The sequence below is a fragment of the Camelus dromedarius genome, chromosome 11 (assembly GCF_036321535.1).
Source record: "Camelus dromedarius isolate mCamDro1 chromosome 11, mCamDro1.pat, whole genome shotgun sequence".
NCBI classification, from domain to species: Eukaryota; Metazoa; Chordata; class Mammalia; order Artiodactyla; family Camelidae; genus Camelus; species Camelus dromedarius.
In genome coordinates, this window is record NC_087446.1 from 31,808,187 (window position 1) to 31,833,510 (window position 25,324).

Sequence of the window (25,324 nt, forward strand, 5' to 3'; positions counted from 1 at the left end):
ACAAGAAAAGCATAGAAAGAGGAGTGTGGATCATATAGTACTAAATGCCACACCTCTTGGCTGCTTTTTGACAGTGAGAAGGAAAGCGTAGAAAACAAATAGCAGTTGTTATGAACTAATGTTCATGTCACCCCTAAATTCATGTTGAAACCCTAACCCCCAGTGCAATGGTATTAGGAGGTTGGGCTTTTAGGAGGTAATTAGGTTTAGCTGAGGTCATGAAGGGGGAGCTCCCGTAATAGGATTAGTGCCCTTTCTGAGAAGAGACACCAGAGAGCTTGCTTCCTCTCTCCTTTTCACATGTGCGACTGAGGAAGGGCCATGTGGGGGCACCGTGAGAGGTGGCCTTTACAGTCCAGGGAGTGAGCCCTCTCCAAGAATCAAATCTGCTGGCACCTTGATCTTGAATTTCCCACTTTCCAGAACTCTGAGACATAAATGTCTGTTGTTTAAGCCATGCAGGCCAAGGCACTTGTTATAGCAGCCCGAGCTAAGGCAGCAGAAGCTGTCTAATGTAAGGGACAGAAGCTGGGGACACCTACGAGTAAAAGTTATTCCCTGTGCCTTGGGCAGAGCAGAGTCAGCTCTGAGTTACTCATTCTAATGAAGGGCCTGGCATAGTGATGTGGACAACCTAGAACACCAGAAAAACTTAGGAGGTCTTCATTTGGTCTGGGAAATGCTAAGGCATGAGTAAGTGTTTCAGAAGTGCCTTAAACAGGGAGGCATTTCTTCAGAACAATCAAAGCCTGATGAAATCATGTACATCTTTTCTCTCACATATTGGGAGTCTACAAAGATTTGTGGTGATCCTACAAAGATTTGTTGTAGACAATAAAAAGCATGAAAGCCACTGGTTTAAGATACACTCATGTTTGGCTTTGGTATACACTTTTTAGGTAAAGCAACATGGTGTTCTTAATTGTATGTGAGGTTTTTTCCCCTCACTAATAAACTAAGTTTGTGTTCTCCCAGTCCACAGCTGGATCATATGGGGACATGAAGTGAGCTCTGCTGAGTGACAGGAGAGGCCCACTAGGGATTAAAATGATAATTCCTAAAGTGGAAAATTAGCTGTGGAAAATCAGGGGTTGATAAATAGCTCTCTTCCCCATATCTTCTCCGTCTCTACTCCCAACCCCCACACTGCGTGTTTTCCCACCCTTATCAGAGGCTTCGTGGGCCTTGTCCCACCTGTCAGGAAACTATCCCCACCAGCCTGAAGCCGATACAGAGAACTGGGCGGTCCTATGAGTCAGGTGCTCTGACTGGCACTTGGGGCGGGGAACTGGTACTAACTAGAGTAAATTACCACCCTGCCCTTTAGAAGCTCACAGTTAGTAATAGTGAGAGATTCATAAACAAATAATCTTCAGAAAGATTGCAAAAATAAGAAACAAGTGGAGAAACTCCTAGAATGCTATCCTTTTGAAAGGACTCACGCCCCGCCCCCCAGGGCATCTGACTTAATTGGTTTGGGTTGTGTGTAAAGATCAATAGTTTTCAAAACACCCCCCAGGTGATTGTAATGTTATCCAGGGCTGAGAACCACCCAGACCTACAGAATCAGGAATTCTGGCGGTGAGACCAGGCAACGAGTGTTTTAACAAGCTCCCCCCACCCCCACGTGATGCTGGTGCATGCTCAAGTTTGGAAACCGGTGGTCTGCGCTGCTGGGGAGGGGAGGCTGGAAATGGAGGGGGTCCGGGGTGGGTGGTCCGTGAGGGATACTGCGGTGTGGAGTCCAGTTTTGAGACCACGGAGTCTCCTTCTGAAGCCTCGGTCACTCGGCCCCGTGGTCGCTGCTCATTTCTCTCGAGTCTTAGCAGGCAGGAAAGGTTGGGCCTGTGTTAAGGCCATAGCGACCGGCCAGAATGGGCTCTTCCTGGAGAATGCTGGCTTCCAGTTTATGGTTTCTCATCCTTTCCCCCAAAGTGGGCCCCTTACTCTGAGCGCTGGCTTTTAAAAAAAAATCCCAGGCAGGAACTGTGTCCATTCTCAGACAAAAACTGTGCCTCCTTTTCTGCACATGCAACATCTCATCCTAAGCAATCACGCCCCTACCCACGATCAAGAAGCCCTTGGCTCAGAGCAACCAAACCCCACTCCCGATACCCACTAGCCCCACAACTCTTCCATCCCAGCTGACAGAAAACAGCAAGTCCAGCGGCCTCTCCACTTCGGGTCTCCCTGCCCAGGCCAGCCCAGCAGGACAAGACCCCACAGCGGGGCCCAGCGGGGTCCCCAGCGCAGGGACCCCGGGGGGAGAAGCGGGATCCCCGGTCCCGCCGCCACCCAAGGTCAGCCCCCCAGCGCGTCGAGGGCAGCTTCTCCGGGTTCCTGGCCGCGTTGCCCGCCTCCTTCCCCCCCACCCCTCCCACCGTGGGGAGGGGCTGCGGCCGCACGGGGTCTGGAGGCTCCTCCCCGGGGGTGACCGAGCAGGAAGCGTGGAGCGCGGCGGGCGGGGGCACGGGCGCTGTGCGGGGCCGCGGGCGGCGGAGTATGCGCGGGCCTCGGCGGCCAGCCCCGGCGCACAGCCGCGGCTGGGGCGCGCGGCGCGGGGCGGAAAAGCCTGTTTACACAGACTGCACACCGCCTGGGGAATAATGCAGTAAAGGAAGTGAGCCGGCTCGGCCTGACTGCTCCAACTTCCTGCTCTCACACACACCAGAGGAAAAAAAAAAAAAAAAAAAAAAGAGGAGCGAGAGAAAGAAAAAAAAGGGGGAAAAATCAGGATCTCATTACAAGAGCAACAGACCGTCTGCAGACGCCTGTCAGCATGGAAAGTCGGGGGCTTTCGCCCGGTTCCTCCTAGAAATTCCCCCGAAGAAGGATCTTGAAATCTCCCCCACATCTGGGTAAGTAGCGGGGTTTGTGCCTGTTGCTCGGACAGTTGCAAAGTTTTGTGGGGGGTGGTTTTTTTCGCTCTTTCTTTCTTTTCTGTAGCTTGGTGGGGGTGGGGCGGGTGGGCGCCGCTTCTGGGGCTGCGGGCCTGGGGCGGGGGCCAGCTACGGGGTGAGGGCGCAGCGAAGATGCTCCAGCGCCTGGTCCGCGCGCCGGCCCGGGGGCTACGGCCACCCGGCGTTGGCACATCCCGCCGTGGGGCTGCGCCGCGAGCCTGGAGGAGGGGGCGCGCGAGGGAATAGGAGACGGTGAGACTTGGGGTCCCTGGGAGGAGCGGGCTGCGTGCCGGGAAGCTGGACCACCGCTGACCTTCCGGCCAGGGCTGGGGCTCCCCTCGGAGTGGTAGTGGGCGCCGACGCTCGGATTCAGGGAGAAGACCGGTGGAGAGGGAAGCCGCGGGGCTGAGGGTCGCACCCCCTCTAGCTCGGCAGGTGACCCCAGCCCGGGTCGCCGCCCCAGGCGCACGCCCAGCCTGACTTTTAAAAGCCTGTGGAGTCTTTATTGGACACGGTTTTGGAGGAGGATTGGGAAGGAGATGGTCTTGGAGCCCCCAGCACTTTAGGATAGGGCTCTTCAACTTGCAACTGAATGTTGGCCTGTAATGCTACTGTACTTTTTGGGGGAGGAATTACAATTTGGAAGGTTAAAAAAGAAAAATAGAGGTCTCGGTTTTATGTTTTCTGAACCGAATCATCCTGACGACAAGCTGCAGTTAGGCGGCGGGTGGGGGTGGGAGAAAGAAATGTTATTTCAGAAACTGCAAAAGGGGCTTTTTAGAGAAAAAAAAAAAACGAGTGTCGGGAGAGTTTCTGGCTTGTCTGGAAACGGCAAGACTAATTGCCATGCGCTTCCGCTTTGAAACTGGCAGCAGACAGCATCTTGAAAATGACTCACTAGAGGAGCTCACAAAGAAACTGTGGTTTGCTGCTTCTCAGGTTTATGTATTTGTGCCTTTTACAGTTTCCTTTGTAGTGTTCGAAGGGTCACCCGCCCCTTCCCCGCCAGCCCCTTCCCACCCTCCCGCTTTTGGAAGCCCCTAGCTGGTCTTCAGGTCCCCCCAGCACCCCAGCCGGGAGAGGGGGGACTGGGGGAGGCTGAGTTGTTTTTGGAGTTGACTGGGGAGAGGGTTAAAGGGATTCTGCTGCTGCAGGGGGAAAAAGTTCCCTGAATTTTCCACTGGCTGCTGCAGGAAGAGAGAGCCCCTTTAGTCATTGCTAAGTAATGTCTGCACACACACCAACTAATCTCATTAGGAGTTTCCGCTGCTCGGCACAGGAGGGGTTTTGTGCAGCCACTGTCAGCCGGGGAGCCCTGCGCTGGCTGGCGAGGGAGACAAGTTACGGCTTTATTTACTTAGAGGTGCAGCCGCCCAACAAATCTTTTAAGGGCAGCATCTTGAAAACTTTGAAGTCACTTTAGCCATTTTGGATTTCGGACTTACTGGTGTCTCTCGCTCTCTGTCTCGCTCTCTGTCTCTGTCTGTCTGTCTGTCTGTCTGTCTCTCTGTCTGTCTGTCTGTCTGTCTCTCTCTCTCTCTCTCTCTCTCTCTCTCCCCCCCTCTCTCTCTCTCTCTAGTTTCTGTTGCCTTAGCCGCTCAAACACACCCATCCTCTCTCGTGTCTGTACTTCAGTCTTGGGGTGGGGGTGGTGAGGATCCGGAGGTGCTGAGAAACCAAGCATGTTCCAGGCATCTATTAATGAGCTCAAATTGATTTCTGAGTCTTTTTGCCAAACAAAATACCCTCTGATCTCTCTCCCTTTCTTCTCTCTCTGTGACCTGCATTTATTTGGGAAAGGTCAGTTATGAGTTTCAGTTTATGGGGATTATTAAAATTACAAATTGTGTTAGGAGGGCACGTGGGTCAGACAGTTAAGAAGACTGTCCTTAAGTGTTTTTAGAGTTTCCAGTAATGACCCTGCCGGCAAAAACCCCTGATGGTCATTCTGTGCCAAATATAGCAAAGGCCTTCTGGACTTTTTTTTTTTTTTTTTGATTTTTGAACCTTTAAATGTTGGAAATATGTAGAGTTACTAAAAAGGTAAAGAATTTTAAGGAACCTGATTGAAACTGTGGGGTTCCTTTATTGACAAGGACTTGCTGCTCTATTGAGGATTTTTTAAGGTGTCAGTGTTTTGTTTTTTTTTTTCCTGGTGGCAAAGCATGTCCTAAAAACAACCCAACCAGCCCGACCAGAGTGTGAGTCAGTGGACATAAGTACAGGATGTCCCTAACGCCGCACCTGGCACGGAGTAGATGCTCAATAAATTGTTGCATTGAAAGCTGTGAGTAGGATAACAGAACTTACAATAGGTAAGAAGAAAAGCTTTCCAAGGCTCACATCACTCTGCATGAGCATGCCTTAAGGATGAAGGTTGTAGATACTCTCCTCTCAAGGTAACATTTCCTTCCAGACACAAGGGATGTAGAGTTCTTCATTCCAATAAGTTATTATTTGGAATGCATAGTATTCACTTATTATCAGTGATTCTCAACTGGGAGTAATTTTGCTTCCCAAGGGAGATGTGGCAATATCCGGAGACATTTTGGTTGTCTGTCATCATCAGAGGGGGTGCTATTGGTATTAGTGGATAGAGGTTGGGTTGCTGCTAAACATCCAACAATGCACAGGGCAGCCCTCCACAAAGAATTTTCCAGCGCCAAATGTCAGTAGTACCCAGGTTAAGAAGCTACTGTTTACATTGATAATGGTAACTCCTTATATGCATTCATTCACTGAACAGGACATTTAAAAGTCATCACTGGCATTGTGGCCACAAGAATAACACAGTATCCATGAATTTTCTCTCCCTTTCTCTCTCTTTTTGGTCAGTGATATGCAATTGGCATCTGATGACATTTTGGTGGTGTACCTTTGTGAGCTGAATTAGACCATCACTGAACCTTGTTCACTTGGTACTAGTGCTTTTTAGACCATAATGGCAATCGCCCAAATGGGTGAGAACTGTGATTTTTTTCAGCCGCATTTGAATTTTGAAGTTTCCTAAACATTTATTAAAGACTGCCTCTTTTTCTTATTTTTTAAAATTAATAATTCAACACTGCTATTATACAGTTACCATAACTCTGAGATCATATATTGAAATTTATATTTGTAATAATTTTTTAGAACTGGAATCTTTTCCTGAAATTGGTTTTAAAGGGCTTCCAGGCAGTGCATATAAATTAAAATATTCCTTTCTTCGCTGTCAGATATTGGATTTTGTGTGTTTTTTGCTACCCAATTGTGTATCTGTCTGAATCAAGAAACCAATATGATTGCAAAACATTACCTAAAACAAAACAAACCCAAAACACTTTTAAAAATAATTTAAGGATGTGATTTCCTGGAGTAGAGTATTTTATCGCTGATGGTGAAATACTGCTTACTAATTAATGGCTTTGCTCCTTTCCAGTCCCAGGGAATGATTCAGCTATCTTCACGTTTCCCAAACCTAGGGGTCAGTCCTCATTCAACTTTAAAAGCATTGGGTTCCCTGTCCATTCTGGCTGTGACCTGGCTACAGGCAGCTGGCTTCTGTCCCTAAGGGCCTGCACCTACACACACACACAGTCGGCTCCGGTCACTTGAATGAAGGTCCCCACTCTTGGCAGATTTTTCTGTATGTTTAAGGCAAGAGTTTTCTCCATAATGTTTATCTATAATTCCTCTTTGCCTTTGTAGATTTATGACCTACTTGCAATCACATTGGTATAGCAATATTTTCTGAAGTTTAGTTGGTTTTTTTGGTTATAAAAAATATTAATGTGAATTACCTTAGGAATATTCAGCAAACCCCAAAGGGAAAAAAAAAATAAACACCTCCCATAATTCCACTGTTAACATTTCTGGTCTTTTAAAAGAGATACACACATACACCCCTGCACATGCATACACATAAAATTTTTAATTGGAGTCACACCACACTTTCTGTTTTATAATTTATTTTCACTTAACATATCATGTAACACTGTTTAATAACCAGTACTAAGACTAAAATTACCACACAGAGAGCTCATATTTATTGATCTAATAAATGTGTTGACTCAACAGTGGATTGACATAATCTCTACATGGACTTGTTCAGTGTTTTTGTCTCTGTGGCTCCAAGTAATGTTCTAAGAATGCTGCCCTCTTGAAAGACTGAATTCATACGTGCTATGAAGTTTGGGATTGTGATGAGTTTCTCTATGATTTAAGGATGAGTCATGATTTGCAGTAGAATATCAAGAGGTAGTAACAGGAAGTCCAGGGTGCTACACATCAAAATACAATGTTAAATGATGAGAAAACAGAAACTAGGTTAGACCAAAAATACCCCTTGAACGTCTCAAAGGAGGAAGGTGCCTCTTACACACCCGATGACTCTTATTTATTACTGTTTCATTTTGTATCAGTAAAGTTTCCAAACTTTGAAATTGGTATTTGAAATTGATTTTCAGTTCAAGATTACAATTACCCTTGGCTAGTTTGAATTCAGATCATCCAGCTTTTTGGTTGAAACCATGGCCGTGAGACCGTGAAACCTCCAGTTTTGCTGTTTATAGTACAGCCCACAGTTAATGGAATCATCAGCACGCGCACGCGCGTGCGTGCGTGTACTGTTAGCAAATCCTAAGGCCCTCCAAAGAACGGTAGATCATTCAGTCTTTTAAGCATCTATTCTGTGTAGAAATTTGACTCCCCATCATTGCTCCCCACAACCAAAATAAAAATGGCCGTTCATTCTTTACTGGAAACTTACATATATGTCAGCAGTTTAAAAATAAACTTTGAATTGGTCATTTCAACAAGTTGTAATTTGGTTGAACTGCCACTAGGAATTACTCACTGACCACTTTATGTGTTTTAATTTACGTTTGCTGGGAAGAAATTATTAAGAATTAAATGGGATTATTTTATAATTGGCTGTGAGATGGATTTGCGTATTTTTAAAGAAATTGAGATGATGGTTATACTGATGTATTTGAGTTTGAATTGGACTAAAATGAATTTACTTGCACACGTGCTCTAAAAAGAGGTTCTAAGGCACATAGCATTGTTTGTATTTCTAAAGCTACCATATCTAAGCATAGTTCTTAAATTTCTAGGTGTAAATATGAGAGTGACAGAGTAGGTATACACTTATCTGATACATTCTCTTACAGTTTGGTGATGTTAGGAGTCTTTTTCTCCAAGCAGTCGAATGAACTGAGACCCTTGGTGTCTTTATTTTTTTTTTCATTGACGTATAATTTATGTACATTGAAACTGCACAGATCTTAAATGTTATTGTCTACACACACCCATGTAATTCCCACCCCCTACCTCCAACTAGAGAATATTTCCATGGCCCCGAAACATTGCCTGGCTATTTTTTCAAAATATATTATGGTAATTTCATGCTTCTGTCATGTTATTAAGCCCCAGAGCACCTGGCTAAAAGACAGCAGTATTTTTATTTAATCTGCATGGTTAAAAATAAATCATCAGAATATGTGGATTTCCTCATCATACAGTATGAGGAAGAAAATCCCTTCTACACTGGTTAACACCACTTAAGCTAACCAGAAATAACATGAATGCTGAGGGGGAAAGTTGATTCTCTTAAAACCAGTTGTGTTTCGAGGCTATCACTGAACCTCCCTGGACCTCGGTTTCCCTGGCTGGTGGTGAAGTGACCGATGTAGGGAGGTGGGGTTGATCCCTTTCAGTCAGAAGTCCCATTCATGCATGGGGTTTCTGGAATGAAGAACTTGACTTCTAAGAGTTGTGACAATGTGATGTGAATTTTTTTTCATGCCCAAGCAGCCAGTTTTGAGACATATATGGCAATTTTTAAAAACTGCTGTTTTGTGAAGGGAAAGGGGTTCCCTATAAGTTTCCCTTTCTATCCCATTTTGGCCCTTTATTGAATAAGGAACACCTGAAGAAGGGTCAGTATTTGCTGCTATTTCCCTCCCTCCACTTTTCGAGGCACCATTCATTTCTGAAGACCCACAATTCCTGGGAACACCAGTAACTGTCTGTGGGTTGGGTGCTGAGTAGGCCCAGGTAAGATTTTGATCACTAGGTCAAATCCCTACTCTTTCCTTCTGATAATCTTTGAAAATACTCTCCTCCGGTGCTGGATCTGAGAGGCCCACATTCCCTGTCACCCTCCTCCAGTCCCTTCTCCAGCCACGAGCTGGAGCAGTCCTTCAAGCACAGATCTGACCATGTCACTCCTCTGCTTACAGTCTTCTAGTGGCTTCAGCTGGAATAGAGACCAAAGTCCTTAATGTGAGCAGCGAACTGTGATTTGGGCCAGCTATACTGGCCTTTCCTCAATTCCTCAAATGTGTAACGTCCCCCGTGGCCTCTGGGCCCTTCCAAATGCTATTCCCTCTTCTGGGAATTCACTTCCATATCCTCTCCCATCAACGTCTCTCACTCCAGTTTCTAGCCAGTTAGTCTCAGCTTGACCATCTCTTCCCCAGGGAAGCCTTTGGTGGTCCTCCAGACTAAATCCGTCTCAGTTATCCATCCCTGGCCTTTGGAGCCCTTGTACAGGTTTTATTTCCAGGCTTCCTCACTACTCGAGTTCTCCCTGTCCAGATTCTTACTATCCAAACACAGGTACTGAACAGTTTCAGAGAGAGATTTCTAGAGATAGAGCTGGTATTGCTCATTATTTGTTAGTATTTCTTGCCCACAATTCAGGAACCAAGCAGAGTTGATAGCACGCCATCCCTTGTTATCTGAAATCACCGTCCAATTCATTAGATTGGGAAGTGGAGGATACCTGCACATGTATGCGTCAGGATGTGTTTCACATCTGTCTTGCCCATCAGTCTGGAAGCTCCCTCTGGGCCTGATCTGTTTTTCTCATCCTTGTATTTATCCTGACCCTTTGTACAATACCTGGCATTCACTGAATTAAAAGCAATCTGAACGAGGAAAAATTTGTCAGCGTAGCACCTCTCCCCTGATTTGGCCAGTAGACTTGATAAAGCACTTTATTGCTACGCCTAAATCTGACTCTTTCTTAGACTGTCAGTTAGTTGGATTAATAAGAGGCATATCTCTTGGTTAAACCAAAGAGATAGCCAAGAATATCCTCCATAGAGGATGTATCATTTTCCAGAGTTTGTGGCCAGACTTGCAAGTAAAGTGAATGTACAGAAATCAGGTTAGCATGTTAAACACCTGAGAAGACAGACTTTAGCCCTGTAGTTGATATCAGTGTTATACTCAGAATGGTTGGTGAGCAGGTAAGTAGCTCAAAGAATCTCAGTGTAACGTTCTTTCCGTATTAAAATTAAATTAAAAATACAGCAACCATCATAGTCCTTTATCAAGACTTCAGTTGACCGAGTTTTTATAGTTCCCTTGGGTTGAGTTCCATGATATTCTCAGTTAAAAATACTTTTTCACTTGTACTAAAACCTATGTGTGTTTGGTTCTTAGCTTTTGTAATTAATAAATGGTATTTCTGATTGAACTTTAAAATAATAAGACTCTGCCGGTGTGATTATGAAAGGATGAGTGGTTAAATATCTAAATGTTTTCAGTGAAGGAGGGCTAGATCTGCTATTAATTTCAGCTGGGTTTTGCCAAGGAGTGGATTGTTGATAGTCAAACCTTGATTAACCAGAAGGCGTGATTAAGCAGCTTTTTTTCCTCCCTGGATTTAATTGTCAGGAGAGAGAGATGAAAACAGCCACCACCACCACAACAAAATAAGCCCCAGAATTTATTCCAGGCTGTGCTCCTGGCTGACTGCAGGACCTCTCTGTAGGAATTAACCGCAGGGATTCTCCTACTCTATCTACCTCGTCACCCTCAGAATGATGGCAGTGGGGCCCAGAAGGGTCAGATGCTCTACTAGGCAAGGGAAGAGGCTGTAGATATGAGAACAGTTCTCTAACACTAGCCGTTAAGAAGAACACTTCTCTGGTTAATACTCAGTGAACTGAAAATGTAACTTCCCTACTGTCCTCTTACTGGAACTTGGAAGGTTTGCCTTTAGAGGCCAAAATATAAGCCCTGGTTGTCGGAGTTCATTTAAAAATGAAAGAGAAAAGCATTGGCAGATGGGGAGGGGGGTGTGCACACCTGGGTGTGTCTCCATAGATGTGGGCTACACGAGGGATGCCTGAGTCTCGGTGTGCGGCAGCATGTGATCTCAGTTTCTGCTCCTTCTCTGTACAGAGGACTGGAGCATACGGGAATGTTTGCTGAACCTCTGCATCCCAAAGAATCATTATTTCACTGTGAGAACTCAGGAGGGATCTTGGATTTTTGATATACTGAGAGGAGAAGGCTCAGATTCCTCATCATCTCAGGAAGCCCCATGAAGAATTTATAGGAAGGGACCAAACCACTTGGCGTTATTTGGAGACACTGTGTGGATACAGCGCCTCAGTCTTGTATGGTCTTGTATGGTCTTGTGTTTTGAAGTCCTCTGGAATCTAGAACTCGAGTGTCGGTAGGAAAGTTGTTTCTGCTAATGCCCCTGCCTGTTTTTCAAGCTTCAGATACTGATCCTTTAGACCAGAGGGTGTTGGGTGGTAGACATTGCTGGTTGGTTGGTTGGTTTGTTTCTTTTTTTAGAGCATTTTAGAATAAACATCTCCAGATTCTCCAGGTGACATTCGGAGTCAGGGTTGGGACTGATTAAACCCCAGGCAGAGATACGTTGACGCATCCTTGCTGAGGCTTTAGTGGAGGGCAGGGATCCTGCTGACGGCCAACTGCATCTCTTACAGTCGAGGCAAAACCAGAAGCATCGCTCAGTCAGCCCCCCAGGCATCCCTGACTGGGCTTCACTTCTTTAGCACTAATTCTCAATTCTGTGTTTATGATCCTTGGATAAACTGAGTAACTTTGAAGAGTGTTGCCGATTTCTTAAAGTGAATTACTCTCATTATAAAAGGATATGCTGAGGTGGGCAGGGTGTAGCTCAGTGGTAGAGTGCATGCCTAGCATGCACGAGGTCTGGGTTCAATACCCAGTACCTCCATTTAAAAAATAAAAAGTATATGCAGTTAGAAGATGTCTTGAATCAAACAAAATGACCCAAGAGTCCTAGGGTTCTCAAAAGCTCAGCATCACTGCTCTCAAGTAAGAGCCCCACCATGCTTTGATTTAAATCAGAGCTGAACCACAAAGACAGCATCCTCCTCCAGCTTTTGCCACATCCGTTGTTGTTGTTGTTGTTGTTGTTGTTGTTTAACCTAAATATTAAGACCTACCAATTTGTCTTTAGGAAAGTAGAAGCTTTAAGACCTTGATGTAGAAGATCATATATTTACCAAATGGTTAAAATCCAGAAAGGGGGGTTTTCTTTTGCAAAAGGAAAGGATCATCTAAAACAGAATCTGTCATTTATTCTGTACAGTTGATTTATTCAGGCGGGACAATTACTGGAAGAGTAAGTAGAGGAACAAATCGTATGTGACATTTTAGGAAAAAATTGAGCCGAGTTAGTGGATGGCAAATTCCTGAATGGGAATTAAGGGTCGTGAGGGTTCCTTAGGTATGTGTCTGATGTTGAACGCTGATGCCACCAGCCGCCATTCTTTCTGTGGGATGCTTTGGTTGGCCTCTTGAAGGAAACACGTGTGCACACCATCAGCCTGACATGAATGAATGAACTGTCTTCCACTTGATGGCAGTTTTAATGTTACTTTGTTCATTTATTCATTGCCGCTCATTGTAGTTTTGGGAGTCAAAAAACAAGTTTTACATAAAAGGCATTGGGAGAAGATGTCATTTTGAAATCACTCCCTGTTTATTTTTGCAACAGTTTTCTTAGAAATAACTGTACTCAACAGGAACACCAAGATACTTTAAATGTGTTCCACTTACTGTGGTTTGTTTACAAGTCAGGCTAGATTTTAAATGGACATTCCATGAAAAACAAGATACCTTTTGCTTGCTATGTTAACTTAGCGCCATTATAATTTTTCTTTCTTTAAAAAGAACTTTATTAGAAGTTATTTAAATGTAGAAGAAACTGCACTTTGGCAACACAATCGTCATATGTAGCTAAGCTTGATATCAATACAAATATGTGGGAGAAACATATGCATATGGAGGCTGTAAAGCTATATAAGGGAGAGTCTACCTTAATGACTTTAGAAGCAGCTAAAAGCCCCACAGATGTCCACCACATGAGCAGGTGATGATATTTTGAAGACTGAAGGATCACTGTTTTTTCATAGATCCCTTCCAAAGTGAATACATTATGATACCAGATTGATGCAGAAAAGTTGAGGCCTAGAATTTGCATTTGCTAAACCACGCAAGAGTTTTGCCAAGATCACTAGAGTGGTTGACACTAAAGTAGCCGCAGACTCTAGAAGCCTGGAAGGATCCAGTTCCCTGCTTAGGTAACCATCCCGGAAGGCAGCTCATTATGCATCTCAAAAATCCCTAAAGAAGATGTCACAAATACCCGTAAGTCAGACTTATTTTTGCAACAATACTATATATAGGAGGACCCAAGGACTAGCTAGTGTCAATATTTTTCAGCCAAATTTTGACATTTCCAGAAGCCAGCATGTTTTGTAAAATGTCACATTTCAGAAGAGGGTGTGGGGGAAGGTTTATAATATTAGCCATCTGTAAATTAGCAGTTCAGATGTGCTATACTCTCACGTTTTAACACTGATCATATACTTCTAAACAATGTCGAGATCAGCTGATGAGTATCACTTTATCTATGCACTGTTTTTAAAAGACATATGAAGTGGTTTTGGTGGATTTACTCCAGGAAGAGGGAAAGATAACTTTCTCAGGAGCTTATGTTGGAGACCATTTTCTTTAGTGACTTAACCATCCAGACATGATTGAAGAAATGATACTATTTTCAGTTCTGTAGAGGAGACAAGGGAGTTCCCAGGTTCCCTGGGAAGACCGTAGCTCCCTCCCCCTGCCGGCCACTGCCAGGGCTTTCTGAGCTGGAAGCAGCGGGTCAAGGGTTCCTCTTGCTCCATCCCATTCCCGAGATTAGCGGCCCAGTGTGCCAGGCATGCGTGAGAAGCAGTCGCTGGTGAAGAGACATGTTCTGCTGGTGGCAGTGAATGAAGTGGAGACAGACTGAAAGGACCTGGAGGAGGCTTTGGGAGGACAGGGGAGCAGGAGCAGGGGGTCACGCTAGAGAAAGTATTGGGGGAACTGGAGATATGGGTCCCCAGGGGAGGAAAGGCTCTGAGCCTTTCCCTGAGGTGCAACGAGAGAGGTAGGAGTGCCATGCAGATGTTGGAGGTGGCCCAGAGCGGCGGCACTCAGACCAGGGGGAGGGGAAGGTGCACAGATGACTACCTTTCTGCCAGGAAATGCCCGCTGCTGCAGCTGGACTGGGATGCTGAGCCCAGCTGTGCTGACTTCCCGGTCCCCACGGTCCCTCGGGGATCCTTCTGAGAGGAAGGCATGGTGTCGCAGACCACGCCTGACCCCACCCGGGACTCCTTCCTCCCTGGCCTCTTGTCGGCCCAGTGTGTGTGCACACGGGTGAACGGGACAAGGCAGACGTGATGCTGACCATCATTTGTGTGCAAGGCATTTAAGAAACAGCCCGAGGAAGGAGGGCACCATTGTGAGGAAAAACACATTGCTGGAAAAAAAGAGCACTGTCCAGATTTTCAATTAGTGGAGCTAAGATCTGAATTTTCTTTTATTAAACATATTTTATCTTGCCTTTTTTTTTTTCTAATGTTTCCACTGGGTGGTGCTGCAGGAATTCCTACCTTTTGCCTTGGATCTACCCTTCCCAGAAAGACGCCTCTAAAGCATAATAGGAGGAAGTCCTGATTTAGAAAGATTTTACAGTTTCAACACAATAGCAGAGTTTAGAGGATGCTCTGGCAGGAAATGTTTCAGTTTCTGGATGTGGAAAAACCACCATCATTTCGTATCATGCAAAAATGTTCTTACTACACTGTGGATATACTTGTGGCCTGCGCCAGCTTATTATTTAGCACAGAAAAGCTTTCAAGGTTATCTGACAGATTATGGTTTCATTCTAGGAGAAGTGGTATGTAAGATTTCCTTTAAATTCGATTTTTGTGAAACTAAGTAGAGTGTCTAAGCAAATAAACATTTGATGTTCAGGCAACCACAGATTAAAAAAGAATCTCTCTGTGAAGGCTTTATTGGAAGCTGAAGGCATTATTCCATTTTTATTTTAAAGATTATTCACACAATGTATTGATCAAAAGGATATCTGAGATTTTTATTTTCTAAATACTCTTAACCATAAGAAGTCTTTTAGTTTGTTAATCCTCATGTATGGAGGGGGATAAGGTTGGCCTTAGCCTTGTTTTACAGATTAAGAAGTTGAAACAGAGAAGTTAACATCCCTGCCTGAAATCGTGTGACTCTTTAAGGCCATGACTACTGTAAGAATTTATGTTCTGACCTCCAGTGGTCCCTCTTGCACACAGGATCGAATTTTATTAATAGTACAGAAATTTAGGTAAAAGATTTTCCATACAAAGGCCTATGAAATAGAAGAATCAAGGGTCGTGTAGGGGGAAAAATACCCATTGGAAATTAGGGAGTTCATTAAATTGAAGGTCAAGTTTAGAAACAGGATTTGGAGGAAGTTTTACTGAATGCAGAAAACCTTTTTATGTTATGCATGTGCTGCGATCCTCCATGAAACCTGAGATACTGCTTTCTTAGACCCTGAAACAGAGCTTCCCCAGAGGTGTTTGCTTTTAAAGGAAAACATTTTAGCCCCTGCTGGGTCCTCCCTAGGTGACACCCAGCCAGTCACATAGTTGCAGTGGGGCTCCCAGCCTGTCCTGATTCACAAGTGAAGTGTCTCTCATGATTTATCTCATGGTTACATGAGATGCACGCAGGTTTGGGCCCCACTCTGGGGCCAGGCAGATCACTCACCTTTCATTTCTGACTTCTGCCCTCATGTTCCACCATCCAGTGTGCACCTACCCAATGGGAGGATGGGCTGTTCCTGTCAGGAAGGAGCTAAGCTACAGAAGGCACAGCTTCTCACATCCTGTCTTCATCATGGGGAGGCAACCTCGATGATTTAGCATTTGATGAACCTGCAGTGTGTCTAAACCAATTGCAGATCTTTTTAAAAGGGAAACTTTTTTTTTTAAAAAGGGATGGTGGGATGGGTTCAAACTTTCTTAAAACCAGGAGTCACCAGTGAGGCAAAGCTAGAAATGAACAGGGAAATTTCCTGATGAGATTCCTCATAGGAATGTTGTCTCGCCCTCCAAGTTACGATGGGACTTTTCTCTTCATCGTGGTGAGGTGTGCATGTCAGAAGTGATGCCTCTGCTGGGGGACTGTGGTGATTTAGCAGCTGGACTTTGGAGCCAGGCGCTCTGAATACCAGGCTGTGTTTTCCCTTGTTATTCCTGTGGTCAGGAGCATCTCACCCGCCTTGTGAAATTTTGACTTCCTCATGAAGTATAAAACAGATAACATGTATAAAGCACTCAACACAGTGCTCAGTACTTAGTAAATGCTTGTCAAAAGTTAGCATTAAACAAAGAAAAGCTCCTATTTAAATAAGTTAGGGTTTTTTTCTTTTTTCTTTTTTTTGATAGGAGCCCTATTCTTGAGAAGTCCGTGGATATTCAGTGTTGCTGGTCGGGGGGAAGACGTATGTAGCTGACACTTCCTTAGAACAGGGCTCTTAGAAATTTATAAATTATCTTTAGGATTTAAATATATCTTTCTTTTCCTGTAGAGAATGGTAGATTCTCAAAAGGGTCTATGGACCAAACACAGGAAGAAGATATGATTGTGTGTGTTTATGTGGATCTGTTCTCTGTGTGTAATTATATGCTTTATGTTGACTATATGAGATGGCTGGTATTTGACTGTTTTTGACCTATAAAAACAATTTCATATAGTTCATCCGGATTGTTGGTGATACGGTTAAGAAACATAATTTGAAATGGCATCATAATGAGAGCAGTTATAATGAGGGATGATTGCAGTTTATTTTCATATGTTATTTATCAAAGCCTCCAGAGTTAAAATTCATCAGGCATCCTTGGACCACTAGTGATTATAGCAAAATGACTTCTGCTGTGTACAGTGTTATGAAATCGTCTTGAATTTTCACTGGGGACTTATTAGTAGTTTTATCACATTGAATGTATCATTTTTTTCTAGCTCTGTACTCTTTTGATCCAAATGACGACTTTTAGGAGAATTTGCTGTTTTTTTTTTCCATGTTGAATTCATAGGGTTAATTACTCTGGGGAAGAAAACAAGTCTCATTGAGTTTCCTTGGCAATGAGAGTAGCAGTGTTCTTTCAGAAAGCAGAGCTTGGTCGTCGTATTGAGGGTTAAAACAGAGCTGACACACGAGGCAAAATGAAACCAGAGCTGCAATTACAAAGTGGGACAGATGTAGGAGGCCAGGTTTCCTGTGGCCCATTTTCCAGTTTCCTGCCTGCAACCTGCAGAAGAAGAGGAAGCTGAGTGTTACCAAGTATGAGAACTTAAGGGGGACGTGCTTCGAGCCAGAGTTAAGATGCTCGCAAACAACACAGACAACAAAAACAATTGCAAAGAAAGTGAATGTCCGGGTTTCAGTCCAAAAATGTCTGGGGAGGAGCAGCCCATCTGTTTAAAGAAAAAGCATTGTCAGCAGATCCTGTACTTCCCTTGAGACTCCACAGGGGGACCTGGGGACTGTCCCAGGTCACAGGAACCTCTGATTTTTATAGCCCTACTCATCTTGCAAGACATGGTCTGCTTTTTAAAAATACAGTTGGGTACCTGGAAAGATTTTTCTTGCAGAGTCTGCTTCCTGGGCAGGTTCATATACGAGGGAGGTGGTTGCGATTAACTGATTGGGCATAATGAACTACAGCCCCACTTGGGGAAGGCCGGTGACCAGTTGACGCTTTGATCTAGCAGGCTTGTGTTCCTTTAACTGCCCAATAAAGTCATGTCTGAAGTTTTCAAAGGAGAGATTAAATGGAGGCGTGTATGATGAAGACTACAGATTGTACACCCTATTTGTGTGGCTGCCTGATGAGCCTCTTGGGGAGATGCTGGAGATGTGGACTAGTCCATCTTTCTCCTGAGGGAAAAAGGAGAAAAGTAAAATTCTCCTATGTCTGGGCTCTTTAGCACATGACAGAAGAGTCTCTGAAGTCAGATTTTACAATCCCCACCTGAAAGGTAAAGAAGTTGCAATCTCAAGAAACAGATTCACTGCATACTTTTTCACTGAATGCCTGTTGTGGACCAGGCGCTGTGGGAATTGCTGGGATCGCTGATGTAATCATGGCTAACAAGAACTAGCTCCATTTGGGAAGCCTTGTTGAGGGCTTCATAGAAGGCACCCGTGAAGGCGACGTCTAAGCCTTGTTCAATGCTTACGACGTCCGGGCACTGTGCCCAGCTTTTCCCATACACCATCTCTTTCAAATCAGCTTGCTTCTTTGAGGTGCAGAGAAATAGGTGGGTGCTTTTGGGACAGCCAGTTGTTTTTTTACCCAGTGGATTGATCACCACCTCTTCCTCCAGCCCAGGAAGAACAAACTCAGTACCAGGAACATTGGGAAGTTTGGGGATATTGCCAAGTTAGGGATCCAAGGGGTATCTGTGTGAGGCAGCCTAGAGGGGGACTAGGCTCTTTGCCATCTTGATGGGGGCCTCGTCTGAACACGCGGGATGAGATAGGGCTGGGTGTGCTTAGCCGGGGGAGGGGGAACGGCCTGAATATACGGATGTGGGAAGACATAGAATGGCTCACACACTTTCCCAGCCGGAATTAACGTAGCCATCCATTTACTTTTCCAGAGGAAACTCACCCATATAAAAGTCAGCAGCAAATCAACTGACTTGCTTCTAATTTACCCAGAGACAACACAGTTTCAGAAGGAAAGAGGGGTGGATCACACACACAGTAAACAGAAGACGTTATGACAGTGGTTGTCAGTGATTTCCCCTGAAAGAATCTTTCTCTTTCCTCAGAAGAGTTATTCGAAAAACTAGATTTGAAAAACACAGCCAACTGTCAAGGGTAAATAAGCAGCCTGAGCAGCGGCAGCTTTCCCTCTTTTCTTGTCCACTTTGCTTTTTAAAACACGAACAATCTGTAGATATGCACAGAATGAAGAAGACAAATGCTTCTTAATAGGTCATAAGAGCTTTGAGGGACATGAACTTCACCTCACATCAGCAATTTTTTCTTCCATGCAGTGGCTGATAATAATTAAAATGTCTTCTGAAAAAATCTTAATAACCTAGTTTCACCTTCTCACAAATTATAAAAAAAGACTTCAGTGTGTGCTTAGTTACCAAATATTAATCCTTATTTGCTTAATGCCCTAAAATTATTCTATGCCAAGTTATTGCAGGCCTCAAATAGTACAAATTATTGTTTTCCAATTCCTTGCCTTAAGTACAGGGTTTTTGTTTGCTTGTTTGTTTTTAATGAAGTGCTGCTGACCTTTCTCTTGGACATTGATAATAGCACAATACAGAAACACTTAGTAGGTGCTGGTTTGGACAGAGGAGTTGAACTTCAGAGAATTTTCAGTTTACTAAGTGTTCAGGGTGGACTTCTCTAACCATGCAAGTTTTAACAAGCAAAAAGGCATGAACTTGCTGAGTACTACTTTGTTTATTTCTTACACAGGAGTTTTTCTCTTTTCCTTGGGCTCTCATATTTCTGACTAATTGGTTTTTTATGTAGGCTAATTTCTCTAGTGCCTGCAATATAAAAGCTTTACAAAGATAATAATTCTGACCCTCCCCCTCAACTCCCACCTCAGTGTACCTGAGAAAATGAAACCAGGAACGTGCAGAGAGAAGAGTTAGGTTGCCACCGCTATAAAGAAGAGCAAATAAGTGGGTATTTTTCAACTTCTAAGAATGGAAGCAAAAATCTCATGCTTTGCATATTGTGCTGCCCCAGCTCACATTAGGACATCTGGCGCCACCTTGTGGCAGACAGGGAGGATGCCTGCCTCCAAGAAGAGGAAGGTGGCTTCTAGGAGGGAGTAGGCAGCGCCCCTGGACTTGTGCGGTGATGGTCCCTGAGGTCAGCTTCACTGTGAGTCTGCCTTAGTGCTGGTTCAGCGTGACAAAGTAATGCCAGCAGTCAGCGGGCGGGATGACTCTCCTGGCAGCCTGGCAGCTGCTGGAGGCTTGGTGGAGTTTGAAAGAATACAGTAACCACTGCCACTGGGTGGACTTTGGGTTTTTTTTTTTTTTTCTGGTATTTTATTGAGGTATAGCTGACTTACAATATTATATTAGTTTCCAGTGAACAAGGCAGTGATTTAAAATTTTTATAGATGATACTCCATTTATAGTTACTATGAAATATTGGCTACATTCTGTGTGCTGTACAATATATCCTTGTAGCTTGTGTATTTTATATGCAGTAGTTTGTATCTTTTAACCCCCTCCCCCATCCTCCCCACTGGTAACCATTAGTTTGTTCTCTGCCTCCCTGAGTCTTGGGTAGACTTTGTGTTCAGGTCCAGATTGGTAGACTGCAGGTTTCATTCCAGGCCCTGCACTGGTTCTTGCTCTGGCTTCGCAGTGGCTGCCCCTGCCCCGCCCTGCCTGCTGTGGGCACGGGAGCCTCTCCCCTCAGCCTTTTCTTCTTTAAGGTGGGAGAATATTCCTCTCTTGCCTTCCTGCCACCAGACACTCAAATGCTCTCCCAGCCGACTCACTTCTGCTGACACAATTCAGTGAATTACAACTCTGCACCAGAACCTGGCTTTTATGACACAGCAGACACGGGCTGGGGAGAAATTCTGGGCCAGCCCTCTGCACAAGACCATTTCCATAACTCTGGTTTTTAGCTTTTGAAGGAGCTAATTTGATCAAATCCTCTCAGCCTTTCCAGATTTTACTCCCCATTTTGATGAAGGCTGTGCTCAAGCTTGCTGCCCTGGAAGGCTTCTCCATGTAGCCTGCTCCGAATCCCGATCCTGATCAGTTCTGTGCTCTTGGTGGGAGGCGGTATTACAGAGCGGCTGTACTGACAGAGTGGCCGTACTAACCTTGGTTTTACTTATTCATTCATTTATTCAACAAATGTTTACTGAGTGCCTGCTATGACCTGGCGGTGATCTAAGAGCTAAGGCTACGTCTTGGAGTCCACATTCAAGAGCAGTGTTTCTCAAACCATCTATGGAGAAGGGCCAGTTTTTAAAATTTCCAGTACACTGTGGACTGATAATTTTGGAAACTACTATAAGAATAAATTACTAGGAAAACAAAACTAAAAACAAAGATACCAGAATACAAGCCCTGATTTTTTTTTATTATAGATTTAGCAGACGTAAGATTACATTTCAGTAAATAAGAATAAAATACTGAGGCAAACAATTACAAAACTACATACTCACTTGAAAATGCATATAAAGGCAATTAATATAGAAGATCATTATTAATACTGGTAACTTTGTCATTCAGTGATTTTAACCAAAGAAAAAAGTTGTACGTGAAATAGATTCCCCATGTTAAATACCCATTTGCACATTTTAAACAAAAACCATATTTATCAGTTGACTTCACTTTTAATGTAGCAAAGAGTTTAATCTAGGTTGACTAATGAATTTAGGTTGGATACAGCAATGTTACTTGCAGGAGATGATGTATATAAACTATTTCTGTGTTTTGTTTTAATTATACTTGAGAGAAGTCTGTCAGAGGGGTTTGCTGACAAGACTGAAAGGAGATTTTTAAACCCATTTCAGCAAGCTCAGGATATTCATTTTTTTAACTTTCATCTAAAATACAGCAAGCTTGTTGCATTTTAAAATTCATCTTCATTTCTTCATTAGTTGCCAGTTCCAACAATTTATCTTATAATGTTATAGTTACATTTAAATCCTCTTTTAATGAAATCAATGAATTGTAGAATTTTATATGCTTTGGGGTTACGGTTGAAAAGCTGACCTTGAATATCACACATTTTAACATTGGCTTTCATTTTCCTGACACGCATAGCTTGTGCCAAGCACACAGGCCTACTGATCACACACTTGGATGTGGTGGCAATGACATGTTGGAATGAAGTCTCTTAAGTATTTACTCTCGATTTCTATACTTATCTCATCATGGACTGGTGACCAGCCATTTGTGCTGATCTTGGCCACACACACAGTAGCCTGTGCTCTAACACAATTGGGCCTCAATTTTCTTATCTGCAAAGTGGCAACAATAATTGTAATACCTCATAGGGCAGTTGTGGGAATTCAGTGAGATTAAGTGCAGTGCTTGGTGTGTGGTAAAGGCTCGACAGATAATACCCACCATGTACAGAGAAGACAAGAGAAGGCTCTTATAATTGGAAAAGGCAGATTAGTGAATGAATGACAGACCCTGCAAGACAGCCTAGGTTAAGAGCTAGAAGGACCTCTGGCATGAGTGGGTTGCCTGAGTGTGTGCATGTAGATTACATCCATATGGGAGGGTCTGGGGTGGCCTTCTGAGCTCCTCTGTCATTCACGTTGTGCTTGTTGTTTGAGCCACCTGATCAGCGCGAGGATGGTGACTGCATTTTATTGCTCCCGCTGTTTCAGGAGTGTTGGTCCTGTTTCCTGTTCCCGGGGAGGGAGCAGCTTTCACTTTCGTGCAAGATGTTTGGTTCCCCCCACTGCCCAGTGGTCTGAGGAAGTGTGCCTGGTTCTAGCTTGTTAGTGTGCCCAGAGGACTGGCGGCTACCCTGGACCCAAAGGAGATGCCAAAGCGGTGATAGGGCCGCATGGCCTGATGGCTCCCGAGTGGGCTGAGGTGGCACCAGGGATGACAAGAGTGATCAGTATATGCCATCTGTAGCATCCATCATCTCTTTGAGTCTCTGTCCAGATTAAAGAATGAATCAAGGGTACTATTTGTGTTCTTTAAAAATAGAAAGAGTTGAAAACACAGAATGAGGGTGGAGAGTAACCACTCAGAGTCCGCCCTGTGCAGACAAGCTCTTTACTCTCGGGCCACCTCCACCAGGACCAGCCCAGGGGGTGTATCCATGTGGGCTCCGTCTTCTCAGGCAGTGTTGTCATGGCTGTCACTCTAGAATCCTTCCCTTTTCTCTTTCTGACTCAACAGCTCTCATCTCCTTGACTCCCTTCCCCGCTCCAGGGGCACAAGACAGACGGGAGCAGAGGAAGTAGCTCCAAGGGAGTGTGAGTACCCCAGGGCCATCTTTACTGCAGTCTAACAACTCAGAGGCCCTAGGCTGAGCATTCTAAACCAGTGTCTCTCAAGCTGAAGTCAGTGAATGTATGCTTAGGGATCTGAGTGTCTTGCCAGAATTAAAAAAAAAATTTTTGTTCTTTCATTTTTTTATGATAGTCTTTAAAAAAGAAAACCACACGTAAGTGTATTCTAGGTCACCTTATAAGTAGCAGTCACCAAATAGCTGAAGATTCTCCCGGGATTTCAGTGCCTCTGTTGGGGTCATTGCCTAATGGACAAAGATCCAAGGTGGGTATATCTAAATGGCTCCTTGAGCTAGCTGAGGCCAAATGCCCTCACACCATGCTCTGTGAAGAGGCTCCCCTGCTGCTTAAAAAAATAATAGTTAACATTTGAATAACACTTCCTAAGTACCAGGTGTAGTTCGAGGGCGTTGTCAGTAACACAGGTTATCCTTGCTGCAGCCCCGTGAGGGAGACGTGTCATTACCATCATCTCCGTTTTCCTTATGAGGACATTGAGGCACAGAGAGGTGAGGTTGCTTACCCAAAGTCCCACAGCCAGACAGGACTGCTGTATTTGAACACAGAGAGTCTGGCTCCAAATCCACTCTCACCCACGGTGTAGCCTTCCAAGTAGGGAAAAGGCGGTTCACCCTCTCACCTGCTGCAGGTCGTAGAGCATAATCGTGCTTCCATGAAAAACTGCATTGTCTAGACTCTGGAGCAAAACCTCTCTGGGTGATGCGATTCCAATCTTATGTACACTGTTTTATGATTTAGTTAATTATGACAGCAAAATCGTTAGTGATTCTATATATGCAAATTCTCATGTCTCACGGTGCTGAGTTGACTCTTCTCTCAGCCCTATCTGTCAGTTCATTTCAATATTCCTAACTTATAAATGCCTCTATTATTCAAATCCTTTTCTGAACTTGTTAGAACATCTACCAAGTTCCCTACTTGATGAAGGAGTGAAAGAAAGTCTTTAACATGTCTTCATTTTCCATCTGTAGGAGACCCATGATTTTAGCCATTTCGAAAATTATTTTTTAACAAAGGTATTTCTCAACAGCCTCTCAGCGAGGCCTTCCATGACCTCCTGCTACCGCACCCCTGGCTCCCCCTCAACCTGCTCCGGTTGCATTTCCCTGTAACACTGTTATTCCAACGAACTGTGTATTTTAGTGGTCATGTGTCTCTTGTTCATGGCCTGTCTTCTCCTATTGGAATGTACACTCCATGAGGACCAAGGTCTTCATCTTCTTTGTTCTCTGATGTGTCCCAAATATCCAGATGGTGTCTTGGCATCAAATGGACCCCCCCTCAAAAAATGGAAAAAGATGGAGAGAGAATTGAGTCTTTATAGGGTATAACCGTATAAACACATCTTACTCAAAACAACTTCCATGGGGTCAGCTGTTGCTATAACCTTTTTGTGAGTTTTGGTTTCCTTTCAATAAAAGATCATGTGTCATATGTAAAATTAATTGTTAATTTGAATAGGGTGGGCGCAGTCTACTTTATTCGTAAATTTCATCTGGTTGTAAGAGAACTGTAAACTGGAGGAGCTTATATCTGTTTTTTCTTGTTTATATTGAAGGGAGAATATAGTAAAAAAACAAATTAATGTGAATGATTTGTCCACATGGGAACCTATTAATTTTTCACATCCTGGTCCTTTAGAAAGAGGTATGCGTAGTATTCGGATTTGACAAAATCTGTTTTAAATGATCTCACTACCCTCTACTGCAGCAAGACCTAGGCTACAAACTGCCGAGGAAGAGGAACAGTTGGGACAGATACCAGGTAGCGTTGTTCTCGGGAGAGGCCTGGATGTGGCCTGCCAGCTGCTGAGAGCCTGGTCTTTGGTGCTTTCCTGTCCACGTGGTGAGAGAGCATTTGAGGCAGGCGGCGGGACTGAGGGGGATCAGTGGGGAGCAGAAAGTGTCTAGCACTACAGGGCGCCTCTGCCTGGAGGAGCTGTGGTGCCTTACAAGTGGACCCTCCTTAAGATAAAAAGCTCAGAGTTTGATTCTGCATCAAGAGTGGCATGACAGGGAGCAGGGTGTCGCTCAGTGGTAGAGTGCGCTTAGCATGCTCGAGGTCCCGAATTCAAACCCGGTACCTCCATCAAAATAAATAAGCCTAATTACCAACCCCCAACCCAAAACAAAACAAAACAAAAAGAATGGCATTACAACACCTGATAAAATTTCATCCATTCAAAATAAGATCTGAGCAAGGAAAGGGAAGCAATTTCTAATTAATAAAAAGAAATTTGATTTG

General features: G+C 44.1%; 1 protein-coding gene across 3 annotated transcripts in view; it reads left to right on the forward strand.

Annotated features, from left to right (window-relative positions):
* ELK3 (ETS transcription factor ELK3) overlaps positions 1 to 25,324 on the forward strand; it is a 143,366-nt gene that overhangs the window by 76,891 nt on the left and 41,151 nt on the right. The window contains exon 1 of one of the 3 annotated variants that reach the window (XM_010989975.3): positions 2,466 to 2,858. The exons of the other annotated variants lie outside the window; for them this stretch is intronic. The gene's annotated coding sequence lies outside the window, so the exon portion shown is untranslated. Of the gene's footprint in view, positions 1 to 2,465; positions 2,859 to 25,324 lie in introns of those variants that run through there. 3 annotated transcript variants of the gene reach the window in all.